The following is a 14336-nucleotide window of genomic DNA, read 5'->3' on the forward strand; positions in this document are numbered from 1 at the left end:
CCCCGCCATTCACTAGGCTTGTTACCCTGTCAAAGAAAGCTATTAGGTTGGTCTGACATAATTTGTTCTTGACAAATCCATGCTGACTGTTATTTATCACCTTATTATCTTCTAGGTGTTTGCAAATCGATTGCTTAATTATTTGCTCCATTATCTTTCGGGTACTGAAGTTAAGCTGACTGGTCTGTAATTCCCTGGGTTCTCCTTATTCCCCTTTTTACAGTTGGGCACTATATTTGCCCTTTTCCAGTCCTCTGAAATCTCTCCAGTCTTCCATGACTTTTTGAAGATAATCACTAATGGCTCTGATATCTCCTCAGTCAGCTTCTTGAGTGTTGTAGAATGTATTTCATCGGGCCCTGGTGACTTGAAGACATCTAATTTTTAATTTTTTCTTTCCCTGTTTTAGCCTCTGATCCGACCTCATTTTCACTATGTTAGATGTCTAATCTTTACTACCCTTTTTGGTGAAAACCGAAACAGAAAACTCATTTAGCATTTCTGTCATTTCCACATAGCTTTCATAGCATTGGAAAGGTTGAAAACCATTGAGTTATAGTAATATTTGGTGTTACAAGTAGCAACAGTAGATTAAACCATTTCCAAGATTTTTTTTTTATGTTCAGTATTAGCCATTGTATCAAGTATGCTTTAGGTAAGGCTTAGTCAAGCTTTCTGTTTAAAGTTAGACTGTAAGTGCTCTAAAATCTGCATAGTCATTTAGATTGCTTTGAAATGTTGTGTACCTCATCGGAATGCAGTATGGGTTTAGAAATGTGGTGTCTATTCACCATGGGGGTCCTGAGATATCGCCACCCCAGAAAACCTGATTTTTCTTAAGGTGTGTGGATTTTACCAATGTACTTTATGCCTACAGATAGGGATCAAACCAGGATCTCAGTCACTTGAGAGTTACCACCAAAGAGGACATGCCCCTTTCTAGACAAATTACAAATTACAAATTACAGCTTTATTAGCTAAAGAGTTTAGCTCTATGTTTAGTCATGCAGCTAATATTCCTAAGGCTCATGTGCCAAATGGATTACACTGCACATGTGCAGATAGGCCAAGAGGGTTGCTTGCCACATGTGACTCACTGAACTTGCATGGCTCCAGGGGAATGTTTTGGACATCAACTTGAGTGGCAGCTAAGCATTATGAGTTCAAGTTCAGTCCTGGGCAGAAATCAGGAAATAGAAGGAGGAATCTTGTAATGGTCTGCCTCTGTCACAGGGCTATTTTTTGGGGAGTGAAGGGGAAGAAATTTAGTACAGCAGAAAATTCAGCAGGTACTCAGGTTATTTTAGAAAACAAAATAAATTGCATATGCTTGCTGGGAGAAGAGGGGGAATTGGGAGAGAGTGGGAAAAATAGGAGTGAGGGTTTGGATCTGCAGCAAAGGGAAGGGGAATTATGTGGAGAGGGATTAGTAAAGCTGGATGATTGAGGTTGGGGATGAAGGAGACAGAGAGAGGGAAGAGAAGGGTGGGACACTGGGAGGTTGACTTAGAGATTCATGGCAGGGATTGGGGCAGGAGGCAATTGTCAGTCACACATTCTCCTCTCCTATGTTTGTACAGGAATCTATACCTATATGGATATCTGAACCCCACTCCCTGTCACTCTCCAGGTGAGCAGTTATCTGCCTCTCTGAGTGGAGGGAGTACAGGCATGCTGAGAGCATGCACCATGATTTGAACACATGGAAGTAGGAGTTGGCATGCTTGATGAATATCATAGGCTCTCAGCACTCAAGAGGAGGATGGGAACACCCCTGACATGAATGGAGCAGTTCATATCTCTGATCTGTTTTTCAGGCTGTATTCATCTCCAGGGAGTGTTCTCAGCCATCTCAGACCGTCACACAGGGATCAGTGAGCCCCTTCACACCTCCCAAAGATTCCTATGCTTTCAGGATAATCCTGTGCTAGGGATCTGGATATAGCAAAGAAGTTGCTGATGATTAATTTCATACAGAGTTATAACTGTAGCTCTGCTACAGTTAAGATTGAGATTCTGTTTAAAGGATTATTCTTCTAAGTGCTCTAAAATCTGCATGTATACCCAGATTGCCTTGACATTTGTACATTGGAGACACAGGGTAGGGTTAGTGATCCAAATCTGGGGTCATCTGATCAAGGGGTTCTTTGAGATACAGCCCCCCCCCTCCAAAAAAAAAAGATTTTGGTAAAGATCCTACTGACTTTTGTTGTTGTTGTTATTTTTCACACCTTGTTTCTAAACTGCTAATGGCTTAATGGGTCCGGAAGAGAAAGGTGAGCTACAAATAATGAGGAGAGGGGAGGTATAGGTTGTTGGGGCTGGAGGGGGAGAAGGGAGGAGAGAGACACCAGTCTACTCTCATATGCTTCAAATTACTGCAACCACTGTGTAACAAAACTGTCTAGTTCTTGTGACATAGACCACACTCCAATTTTTCCACATCCTTCTTGTAAAGAGTCCAGTGGATGGCAATAAAAATGATTAGGGGGATGGAGCACATGACTTATGACAAGAGGCTGAGGGAACTGGGATTGTTTAGTCAGCAGAAGAGAAGAATGAGGGGGGATTTGATAGCAGCCTTCAACTACCTGAAAGGGGTTCCAAAGAGGATGGATCTAGACTGTTCTCAGTGGTAGCAAATGACAGAACAAGGAGTAATGGTCTCAAGTTGCAGTGGGGGACGTTTAGGTTGGATATTAGGAAAACCTTTTTCACTAGGAGGGTAGTGAAGCACTGGAATGGGTTACCTAGGAAGGTGGTGGAATCTCCTTCCTTAGAGGTTTTTAAGATCAGGCTTGACAAAGCCCTGGCTGGGATGATTTAGTTGGGGTTGGTCCTGTTTTGAGCAGGGGGTTGGATAGATGACCTCCTGAGGTCCCTTCCAACCCTGATATTCTATGAGATTTCTCTCACCAGCCCTGATAGTAACTACATATTGCACACATTTCAAATGACAACCACTATTCCCATTTCTCTGTTATGAAGTATATAGAGAGGCACCAGGGAATCACACAGCAACCCTGTGATCTAGTGGCACAAACAGTGGACTGGGATTCAGAATTTCTGGGCTCTGTTCCTGACTCTGGCCTGCTGGGTGATGGTAGCCAATTCACTTCACCTCTGTGCCTAAGTTTCCCCATCTGTAAAGTAGGGGTAATGATTCCTTCCTTACAATCCTTACAATGTAAGTATTATTACATGGCTGCAGCAGCATCTCAACTACACACCTATATGATTATTACAATTGACCATAAGTGACCAGTAACTCCTACCAACATTTATTTTTCTGTTTAAAAAAAAACCAAAAAACTAGGAAATTCACTGACAAACACAATGCGAGGGCAATAGGTCTATATGCATCAGGTCTTGTGCATAATTTTCCAGGTTTTCCTAGTGGTATAACCACTATTTGCTTCCATTCTGCTGGTAGTATTTCTTTTCCCCAGATACTATTATAAACTTTCAATAAAATTCTTAAACTCCCTTCCAGTAAGTGCTTATCTTTGCATGGGCTGTAGTTTTTTACTTCTGTCGATAGCTTTTTTGAGTTCCTATATGCTAAAATGTTCATTCAGTATGTCATCTTTATTGTCTAGCCAGCCATTGAGGAGCTCACAGTTTTCTTTAGAAAATGTTCTTTTTTGTTCACAAAACTCTTTACTTTGATTTGTATCACTACTAACTTTCCAAAACTCTTTTCCTAAAATGTCCTATTTTCCTAAGTTAGAACTTTAACTTTGTCGTTTACTATAAGACCAAGTATAAATTTATTTTCACTCTGTGTCCCAGTCATTCTTTTAACTTGTTTATATCTCTCTGAAACCTTGCAATCTTTGTTCATTTTCCCACAATAACTTCTGTGACACTCTTTGCCTTTTTAATAAGTCTTTGTGCCACTGCTTTGCATCTTTTATATTTCATGAGGTCCTTGCTATTCATTGTATTTTTTGCTTGATTGTATACGTTATTTATTTCTTTAATTGCTGTTTACAATCTTTGTTTCATCAGAGAACTGGATTTCTGAGTGTGTGGCAATTCAATATCTTGTACACAGTGAAGCTGTCTGCTGCTACAACACCTTTTATTATATTGTCATGAAATTCCTCTAAATTGTCACTTATATAATTGGTCCTTAGATATTCATCAGACTTACTCTTAAAAAGAGTCTCCAAGTTGCTTTTCTAAAGCTCCAGGTAGGGATTCCTTCAGTGATTTCAGCTTTACCTTGGCTTTCATATATAATTTGATCACTTCCCATTTCATCTTCTTTATAGATTTATCAGCTGCATTTACTTGCTATATTGCTTGTTGCAATTCCCAAATCTAAATTTGAAGATCTTCCATCCATTGAATTAAACCTAGTAGGTGCTGCAGTGTTTAGCAATACCACATTGTTCATGTCAACCAACTGTCCCAGGCACTTGCTAGAATAATTAGTTTTTCTAATTCTCCATAATTAATTATGGCTATTACAGTCTCTGCAAATGATGCTTGGGCCTTTGACACCCCTAACTAACTCACCAATTCTAGATGGTCTAGGGTTTTTTTACATGGTGTGACCATGGTCGCTGGGAGGGGCCATACTGAGAATGCTCAATGAGAGCAAACTGCAAAGAATATGGTGGACAATCCCTAAAACTGGTGGTTTATAATATAATTAGATTCACCAAGCTAGTAACAAAACAGCTTCTGTAATACCTTATTGATTATCAAGAAGCTAAAATACAGTTCCCTTAAAGCAATCCAGCCTTTGGCTGCCACTGAGACAGCCAAGTCTATATAGAGAGGGTTATTTAAAATCTTATTCACCATATATAAAGTTCTACCAACACATTATTGGACACATTATCCACCAGGGCAATGAATATTTCAGATCTCACCCAAAAACATGCTTACAGCCAATTTTTATTAACTAAATCTAAGATCTATTAAAGGAAAGAAAGAGACTTGTGATTAAAAGTTCATCATACATATCGATGAGAGTAAAGTTCTTAGGTCAGTTTCATAGCAAAGATAGTGACCTGCTGATTTTGTAAAAGTCCTTTCAGAATCAGTTCAATGGGTTATAGCCCAATAGGCAGTCCACGTGTAGAGTTTGCTCAAATTTTTCCATAAGAAATTGCAGGGTTAATCCAGAGTAGAACTGGAAACGTCAGTTGTGTGGATTTAGACTTTCCCTATGAAAGTTGAAGCAGATCTGAGATAAAATAGGATCAGACCCCAAATTCCCTTTATAGCCAAAGCTCAGCTGATTAGCCTCTTGTCAACAAATGATCACAGCAGGCATTCCTTGGACGAATAATAGGTAATGTACATTGCTGATTTGAAGTAAATCGCTATTTCCTAGGCACACACCCATAACTAGTTGCATTAATTAATCTAAGGCAATTAACCATTCAAGCAGTTCACAGGTAGTTTTACAATATAGAGTCATAAATTTCAAAGAGAAATGAAAACAATAATATTACACCACCAGTTCCATCTCAGTGTTAATATCACTTCTTGATCTCTGAATCAATAGAACATAGTAATGAAACATTACAGACAGGAACAGGAGTTTAGCATCTAGAAGCTAATTAGCTCACATTGTTAAATGTCTAACAAAATATAGCTAAATATAGACAAATACAATTAGTATCTACTTTTGCTTCTCTAACAATATAGGCTTATATTTCAAGAACTGTAGTCTATTTAACATGGCTTTGCTAATTATCTACAAGGAATGGCCCTGTTTAACATTTCAATACTTTTCTAGTAGATTCTTAAAGATTGATTTTGGGTCACTCAGCCTGCTGGTTGCTTAACCCTCACTGGTTCAGCATCACACACGGGTTATAGACATTATAGAGTCATAAAAAGATGTTATTTTGTAAAGCAAACTCACCAGTCTGGTACTCAAAACATAAGTTCTCTACTTCTGTTTTGATATAACTAAGGCCTTCCTTTATCAATATACAGACCCCTCCTCTTCTTGTTATTTCTCTGTCATGTCTAAAAACATCATATCCTGGAAGTCTAAACAAGTTTTTACAATCCATGCAGGGGCGACTCCAGGCCCCAGCATGCCAAGCGCGTGCCTGGGGCGGCAAGCCAAGGGGGGCGCTCTGCCGGTCGCCGCGAGGGCAGCAGGCAGGTTGCCTTTGGCGGCTTGCCTGCAGAGGGTCCGCTGGTCCCGTGGCTTCGGCGGACCTCCCGCAGGCGTCCCTGCGGAGGGCCCGCTGGTCCCGTGGCTTCCAAAGGGACCAGCGGACCTGCCGCAGGCAAGACGCCGAAGGCAGCCTGCCTGCCATGCTTGGGGCAGCAAAATGCCTAGAGCCGCCCCTGCATCCATGTTTCTTGTACTCACACCATGTCAGGTTTGTTTTCCATTTCGAAAACAGTTTTCTTTAATTCCCAACCATGTGGTGTTAAACTATGTGTTTTCCAGCAAAAAAATGATTAGAAACATGTTTAAATATATTACGTTAATTTAAAATTACTTAAATGCAGTCTATCGAGAGATTGCCTATACATACTTTTCTGCCACTTTTATTATTTTTATTCTTTGTCATCTTCCATGTCTGTAAAGTGCAATTAATCACTTATATTATAAATGCTACAAATTTCTCTTTGCCTACAAGCAGTACATCTTCTTCTATTCCCCTTATATTATCTTTCCTGAGTTGAACTGCATTTTGTTGTAGCAGTAGCTTTTTTCCTTCACTGATGTTTTCCTCATTCTCCACTTTGCACTGCGAATATCTTTTGGTAACTTCTGCACAGGATATTTTATGGATGGTTTTAATTTTCTGTATGTCTCTAGCTCGTTCTGCCACCATGCACCATGCAGTATGCTGCACTGTGCTTTTCCTGGCAATTGCTGTGTTCTGTTTAATTCCATTTCTTCCACACAGTTCTCATGCAAGTGTTCTGCTCCACATTTACCACAACTTGTTTTCCCCTTGCAGATAGCCGCCACGTGCCCAAGCCTTGGACATGTATAACATCTCAAAGGGGCTGGGACATATGGCTTAAAGTAGAAAAGTTGATATCCTGTTTTAACCCTATCAGGTAGCATTGCATTTTTGAAATTTAATCTGGCTGTGGAAGGTTGATGTTCTCCACCTCTCCTGCTAATCAGTCACTTAACAAACAGCATTTGGTACTTGCCTATACCCCTTTTAACTTCATCCTCAGTGCTTAGTGAAACCCCATACATTATCCCTCTTGCATCTATCATATATTTAGGTAGATGGCAAATTACTTTTATTTTTCCCTAAAAGTATAGTTTTAAGATGTTTCTCAGCATGTTCCTTAGGTGTACAATAAATCTCCGCCCTACACTCTTTTAGCTCTTAATATATTTCTGATACTTTGCTTAGTCCATTCCTCCTTAGTTAATTCCTTAACATCTCCTATCTTTACATCTTCAGCTAGTGATTTGGCAATTATAAGATGATGATCCTTTTCCTTACTCTCTTCTCGATCCCTGTCTGCTCCCTCTGCTTCAGATACAGATATTTGTTTTCTTTGTTTCTTTTTCCTAATCTGAAGCCATTCCTCATCCCATGCTACTTCTCCCTCATTTTCCAACATAAATTCCAGCCGCTGTCTCTCAGCCTGCCAGCCCCAAACAAACAAAATTACAAATATTGCATTTATCTTACTGCCAGATAATTTAAAGTGACAATAAAGACCCTATGTTAGCTCTGTTAAATATGGAGGACATATGGAAGTGATTTAATATGTACAGGGAAAAATAAGAATAATATGTATATATGTTAGAAATGAAGCAATGCTACTTTGTTTTCCAGAAGCAAGTGACTGATTTTAATTGAACCAGAAATTAGTCAATTATACGATGGGTCATGTAAATTTCTGGAATTTACATGTATAGTAATTGTGTTGGATTTACATTATTCCCCACATAGACAGTGCCCTTTTGGTAAATTTCAGAATGAGTCATCGACACATGAGACAAGTCAAGCTAGTAGTGGGAGATGAAAACCAGAGAAAGGGAGCTTTCTGCTGAACCTAGTTCCTAGGTCTATACTGTGCACTGCATCCACTTTGTTGGAATTTTTGACACAGCTTGAACAGGCTCCTAAGATAGAGGTAATGATGCTGACATACAGCCTAAAGGACCTGGGCCCAGATCCTCAAAGTTATTTAAGCACCTAACTCCCATTGAAATCAAGTGCCTAATACCGTTAAGGATCTGCATAAAGTATACAAAGCACATGAGGATGATGTATTATGCAGACAAAGAAGGGGAAGTACATTTTTGTGGCCATATATGAAGAGGTACATCTGCAAATGCCCACTTACATAGGGGAATGACCCCTCTTTGCATGAGGACAACTACCATCAATGACCTCTGTTGGGTTCTGGACATCCACACCTTAGCTTGTTGTAATGGATTAAAGTCTGATGTTTTGAATTTAGTTAACTGTTGACCCTTTTATTTAATGAGGGCATTGTACCTCAGTTATACTTTACTATGAACAATATGTTTATTCCTGACTTTTTATTCCATTATCTAGGATTACCATGTCTTCCTTCTCATTCCCTAAGTTCTGGTTTTTGTTTAGAAAGGACTAGGGTGGAAATAATGTTAGTTTCATTGGAAAGTTAATTACAAAGAAATGTAATCTGCACTTGCTTTGTCTATTAGAGAATGTTCATCATTTCCCGTAGCAGGGTGTAAGCTGGTTCTTTAAGAGAGTCTTGGTTCAGCTCGGGGTGCTGGAATGGAGGGGAAGGGCCAAGGGGCCATTGCCCCATCACTTTTTACCTGCCTTAGGGGTGAGCGACAGAGGGGAGGGGCAGAGAAGAGCAAGCGGGGGGAAGAGGCAACAGGAGGGTGGGGCCTCAGGAGGGAGAGGCAATGTGAAGGCGGGGCCTAGGGGGGAGAGGCAGGGTGTGGGGGTGCGGCCACATTTGGGCACCCCCCCACTTCTAGGGAGCTTCTGGTGCTCCTTGCTCAGCTTCACCTGTGACCAGGAGGATCCTGTGTTGGGGGAGCATGTGACTCAGAACCAGGCCTGCTGGGGCTATAAAGGCAGCCTGTATTCAGTGGTTTGTGAGGTATAAGGGAGAGCTCACTTGTAAGTGTTGCAGGGTCTGAAACCTGTAGTAGCATGCTACTCGATGAGATGGCACACTGCCCCTGTTAACAACAACAAAAAGAGATTGTTAGGGGCCCATGAGAGCTGAAAATTGAGCTATACAGAAGAGCTAAAGACTGTTGAAGAGGATGCACCCTCAGAGGACGCGTGCCATGACAAGAGTGTGGAGTAGAAGGCTGGTTTTATTTCCTTTGGACTCTTTATTCAGGAAGGGATGAATTCTGAGTTTTCTGAAGGGCTAAATCACCTCAGTGCTACAACACATAGGAGACTCCTACATAAGAGCACCACTGCAATCTATAATCCTGTAGATGACTGCTGAGGGGAAATGGTGGCAGTGGATACTCCTGATGCCAGACTGGATAAGCTCTCCCACATTCCCCCAATATAAGAAATTTGCTATTCTTGAGCAACAGCTTCTTCAGTGTGTATACAGAGCTGAGTGTGTGAACTCTCCCTTTTCTCTATATACATGAAGCATAAACAGCTATACACAAGTATGCATCCAAATGTTCTATTTGCACCATATGTGTGTGCTTGCTACAGAATTTGTGAGCCACATGTATATCGCTATGTTCTTTTTCTCTTTCCATGTTCTTTCTACAGAGAGAAGGAAAAGTCCCTTTCATTAGTGCCAATTTAGGAGGTCTGGACTAACCTGGCTTAGGCTGGAAAATGTATAGAAGGCCTCTTCAAAACAGAGAAAATGAATCTAATATGATTATTTAAATATAAAGACTAACATTTTAATGAGGGATCTGGGTCTTTAAACTCAACACTCTTGGGGAAGGGGTCCCCAGCTATTAACCCAACGGCTGGAATCCTGCTAGCTGGAATGATTTCCAGACTTTTGTTTACGAACAAGCCTCTGATGGGATAGAAAAGAACTGAGGATGCTGTTCTTCTTCTCAAGCTTTAAAGAACCCAGGTGTCACATGCTATATATTATGGCCACACTACAGAGACTGCGAAATCATCCCTGAAAAATGATCATAGGGGAATATTTGTGTACTGAAGTATAGAAGTGTAAATGTTGTGGTGAAACATTGGATTTAAAGGTATGTAACACCAATAAAGTGGGGAAGTTTGTATAAAGACCAGTTGACTTACTATTGAATACTGTTTGGTTTAACAGTCCATCAGTTTCCCAAATATTATTTACCATTGTGGGTACTCCGGTTTACTGTTTACCCTATCAGGGACCTTGTGACAACTAAAACAAGCGATCACATAGACTGCACAGGAACTTCTAAACCAGACAACACTGCCTGCCACAGATGCTGTGGCGTGCTATATTCCATGGCAGAGCAGAACAGGTTCCACCCAAAACAATGGGTTATAATATGAGCTGATCTAAGCCTAGATCTTGAAGAGATTTAGGCACATGTATGAATTTTCTCATGTGAATAATCATGTTAATTTTAATGGGGCTACTCACATGGCTCAAGTTACACAAAGTCTTTGGGACCAGGGCCATGACTTTCGACATAATGCCACAGTGATTCTGTAACTTTTGAAATCAAAATAGATTACTACTTACAGTCTCAAGATAATCTTTGAATTTGAGTCATTTTGTAGTTGAAAAATATGTTTTTGATTGCTTTATTTAAGTGGCCAGTAACTTATTAGTCAGACTCTCTTCTGGATTCTTTTCCAATTTAGTATGCCCAACAGCAGTCAACATGATGATCTTAGTGTCTGATTATGAAATATGTGCAGCCGTTTCAAAGTTTAAACATCCTGATTGGAGTCTAAAAGTAGAAGTAATTAGAAAAATATTACTTGGCTTGTACAATGTTAAAGGAATAATACAGAATAATAAAAGCTTCATAAGAACGGCCATACTGGGTCAGACCAAAGTTCCATCTAGCCCAGTATCCTGTCATCCAACAGTGGCCAGTGCCAGGTGCCCCCGAGGGAATGAACAGAACAGGTAGTCATCAAGTGATCCATTCCCTGTCGCTCATTCCCAGCTTCTGGCAAACAGAGGCTAGGGACACCATCTCTGCCCATCCTGGCTAATAGCCATTAATGGACCTATCTGCCATGAATTTATCTAGGTTTTTTTTAAACCCTGTTATAGTCTTGGCCTTCACAACATCCTCTGATAAATAGTTCCATAGGTTGACTGTCCATTGATCACTATTTAGTTACAAAGAATGAGTTGTACGTTTCCCCCCCATGTGAGAAAACACATATGCCTGCCCAATAGAAAGTAATAATCCTGATCACATTGTGTCCTAATTTACACCAATTTTAGCTCAACATTGGAATGGATGGGAGATGAGTGGCTTTCAAACTGAAGTTAAATCTGGAGTCAATCGGAAAATGTCCCCTCCCCCATGGAAAACATCAAAAATGGAAAAATTCGTCTAAATTGGAAAAAAAATGGCAAAAATCCCCAAATAAAAATATTTTGTCTTGGAAATGCAGCTGCAGTGCCTCATTGAAGTTGTAGTTCAGGGGCTTTATGATCCCACTCTCCTCTAGGGGCCTGGCTCCCCAGCTGGTCTATGTCTTCCTGGATGCAACAGGGTCTCCCTCTTTTGGAGAGGTGCTGAGCATCCTCTTGAAGAGGAAGAGACCCTGTTGCATCATAGAAGATGTAGTCCAGCTGGGGAGCCAGGCCCATAGAGGATAATGGCATCATAAAGCTCCTGAATCAGAGAGGTAGCCATGTTAGTCTGTATCCACAAAAACAATGAGGAGATTAAAGACTAACAGATTTATTTGGGCACAAGCTTTCATGGGTAAAAAAACCCACTTCTTCAGGTGCATGGAGTGAAAATTACAGATAGAGGCATAAACATACATTGGCACACGAAGAGTGTTTATACTATAATAAAATACTGTTTGAGAAAGGGAGTTCATCTCGATGTCAGAGCCTCATCTTCTGAGCCTGGAGACCAGAAGTTGTGTGCACCCTTAAAGCCTGATCCTGCAAAGACTTAAGCACCTGAGCAACTAACTGATGCTGTGGGGTGCTGTGTGCCTGTAATTCCACTGATTCCCGGGGGGAGATGAGGGCATTCAGCACCATCTGGGATCAGGCCCCAAGCATTTATAAAAGCAATCCAGAAAAAAAAAGCCTTAATGACCTGCTTCATTGGGATTACTGCTTAATTAATTCCATCTCAGACAGCCTGTCAGTCACCAGTGCCATCGCTTCCCACTACAATATCAGCTATACCCACTAAATAGCCCCTATATATGTGAACACACAAACTGGCTATCTTTTTTTCTTAAAAAGATCTGCTTAAGGACATAAATTAAGAATAGATATTAGTTTAGACTAATTACATTTAATTTTCTGGAACCAGTTTATTACCAGTAACCTGTAGACACAACCATTACTTAAAGAGTAAGTGTTGATGTTCTTGGGAGACTAATCCCTTTTTCTATACCTAACAGATTGTATTTACAGCAGGATTTCTCAACTCAACACAATTTTAAGTATGGAGCTGTGTGCCTGGTGCTTCCACAAGGTGGATAGTACATGGAGCTCTTTGTCAACCGGCACATAAGAAGATGTAGTGTTAAATTGGAGGGTGTTGGTAACTGCCAGCAAGTGTCTCTAATCTATGGGCAATCACAGACCTTGGTGAAGCTAATGAACATGCTAGCTGCCGTTTATTCTGAGTAAAGGGTGGGGGTGAGGGGAAGCAATGAAGCTCCTTCGTGGAATAAGATAGATGAAACAATAGAAACTACTGCATAAAGCACTGGATACATGGAAAGCCTAAGAAAAGAACTGAGTTGGAGAGAATAAGAGGTGGTTTCCCTGGGAACTGATAGTAAACACAGGGACTATTGCATTCATTAGATTGCATTTATGAGTGTGTGTGTCAGAGGAGCAAGCAAACTGAAAGTATGGAGGAAGCAGCCAGAAAACCAGAGAAGCACTGGTAGCATGGCCTTGAAAGTAAACCAAAGAAGCTTCTTTTTGGGTAGAGTGTTGATTGAAATGACAGGCTTGGAATTGTGAAGACTGCCTCCTGCTGTTTGTTTTTACTGCGTTCAGGTGAACAGGACTCTGTACGCTCTTTGTTGCAATCCTGTTTATTTACATAGACATACCTGACTTGAATCCTCATTTTCTCCATACAGACAAGTCCTCCAAGGCCCCACTTACTGGCTAATTGCTTGGGCCAAAAGGGGCACCAGTAGCATTGTTTGTAGGATCAGAGTTTTTATGCACTGCAAATGGCTTTGTGAACCTGCTTGTGGACTCTGCTCTGCAAACCATTGTGATGTAGAACTGGTCTTAAACTGTCAATTTTTAAGACAATTTTTCCCCTAAATTCAGAAGGGATTGAGTTTCTACACAGAGTGTCTTGAGTATACCTCTAAAGTGCTATGGCAAATTTATGACCTTTCAATTAGGTATCACAGAACCCTAAATGAGGGACACAATACCCAGTGGCCAATGAAGCTTGAAATAATATATTCGGCATGTGTTACTCCTTGAGGAATTCTGTGCCACTGCGCATGTGCAGAATTCATGGCTCCATGCAGACTTTATTTTCCCCGCAGAAAAAGTCTGCTGGAGAGGTTCTGCAATTACAACTTGCAACCACTAGAGGCTCCTGTGGCACCAGAACAGAGGGCAGCCACTCCCAGGCAGGAGCAGCAAAATACAGAGGAGAAGAGGCTGTGTTCCTCACAGTGCCCTGCCTGTGGGGCCAGGTGAGGAGGTAAGGGATATGGGGGGCGGGGCAGACAGCTTGAGGCACATGGGGCTGCGGGGGTGTGTGTGTGTGTCACAGACAGTGGTTTAGAAGGGCTAGTGAGGGGGACAGACTGGAGTGAGGGTAGGGTTGCCAACTTTCTAATTGCATAAAACCAAATACTCTTACCCTCCCCCTGCTCAGTCCATCCCCCTAACCCCATCCTTTGCTCGCGCTCCCCCACCTTCACTTTCACTGGGCTGGGGCAGGGAGTTGGGGTGCAGGAGGCGGTGAGGGCTTTAGCAGGGGTGCAGGCTTCAGGGTGGAGCCAAAAATGAGGACTTCAGGGTGTGGGAGGGGGTTCTCCCACTTCAGGGGTGCCGGCTCCAGCTGGGGGTGTGGGCTCTGGGGTGGGGCTGGGGGTGAGGGGTTTGTGGTGCAGGAGGGGGCTCTGGGTTGGGGCCAAGGAATTTGGAGTGCAGGGAGGGGGCTCAAGGCTGGGGCAGGGGAGTGGGATGCAGGAGGGGGTACGGGCTCCATCTGGAGGTGCGGGTTCTGG

General features: G+C 41.6%; 1 protein-coding gene across 2 annotated transcripts in view; it reads left to right on the forward strand.

Annotated features, from left to right (window-relative positions):
* The first annotated feature begins 13633 nt into the window (after nucleotides 1–13633).
* The window catches only part of FBXL7 (F-box and leucine rich repeat protein 7), a 373947-nt gene continuing 373244 nt past the window's right edge, over nucleotides 13634–14336 (forward strand). Inside the window, exon 1 of one of the 2 annotated variants that reach the window (XM_039525487.1) lies at nucleotides 13634–13804. The gene's annotated coding sequence lies outside the window, so the exon portion shown is untranslated. The remainder of the gene's footprint in view (nucleotides 13805–14336) is intronic. The other variant, XM_039525488.1, reaches the window with a different exon arrangement.

Source organism: Mauremys reevesii, linkage group 2, assembly GCF_016161935.1.
Source record: "Mauremys reevesii isolate NIE-2019 linkage group 2, ASM1616193v1, whole genome shotgun sequence".
NCBI classification, from domain to species: Eukaryota; Metazoa; Chordata; order Testudines; family Geoemydidae; genus Mauremys; species Mauremys reevesii.